Below are 1,238 nucleotides of genomic sequence, written 5' to 3'. Positions count from 1 at the left end.
TCTGTTAATGTTTGGTATAATTCCTGTATTTTCTGGGGTAAATGGATGTAACTTAGGGATGAATATGTTTGGCGTCCAGGAATCACAATGGTCCTTATTGTCTCGCTCATTGTTCTCTACTTCTGAGTCTGAGGTACTACATATATACTTTCTTTTTTTGTGCTCAGCGAAATGATCTTCGTTTTCACTCACGGTATCATTTTCGTAATCAGTTAATCCAATCAAGAATTGAATTCCTTTTGAACTCCATCCAGAAATTGTAAGGAGGGTGCAATTAAAAATTAAAAAACAAATTTTACGCAAACATAAAACTAAAATTTTTAGATAATCATTTATAACCTTAGAATTTACCTCAACTGTAAAAGTCGACAATAATCTATTCAACTTACATGTTGTCCGACTTATATTAGTTCAAGTAAGATCTTATATTATAATCCCTGTTTTTTATTATAGTTTTGTGCCTTGCAAATACTTCGTATGTCGAATATGTGTTTGGCAGGCTTTAGTACAGTACGAGCCACTAGATTCAAAAGATATTCTACCGATACGGTAGATTCTGTTTTAGCAACGGAGTCAGCGTAGGTGATCACGCGGCACCGACTATAGTTGGCACCCGTACGCACAGCAGGTCTGGCGAACATCGACTATAGCCGGCATCAGTACGCACAGCACTTCGCGCGGCCGCCGGCTATAGTTGGTGTCCGTAGTGAAAGGGTTAGAACATCACGAAATGATATAAAATTAAATGAGATTTTAAATGTAATATATGATATATAAAATATATGATAAGTGTAAGTATATGTACCAATTTGATGTAACTAATTAAAACAGTATGGAATGATACAAAACTAGATAGGACTTTAGGTGTAATGGAGCATTTAGAGGGGATATTATATATACACTTAAATAAAATTTATGATAAATGTGAACATATATACTAATTTGAAATACTTATTTAACACATCATAAAATGATATAAAATTACATAGGAATATGGATGCATTAGAGTATTTAGAGGGGATATTCTCTTTGAATTTAACTAAAATACATGGTAAGTGTAAGCATATACATTGGTTTGAAATATTTACTTCAAACATAGTAAAATTATATAGTATTAGGTAGGAATGCAGATCTAATGGAATATTTAGTGGGGATATTTTATTTAGAATCGACTATCATATATGATAAGTGTAAATATATGTACTAATTTGAAATATATATTTAAAATGTAAAGAAAT

This window comes from Xylocopa sonorina, unplaced genomic scaffold, assembly GCF_050948175.1.
Source record: "Xylocopa sonorina isolate GNS202 unplaced genomic scaffold, iyXylSono1_principal scaffold0128, whole genome shotgun sequence".
In the NCBI taxonomy this organism is placed as follows: Eukaryota; Metazoa; Arthropoda; class Insecta; order Hymenoptera; family Apidae; genus Xylocopa; species Xylocopa sonorina.
This window is presented reverse-complemented; position numbering follows the sequence as displayed.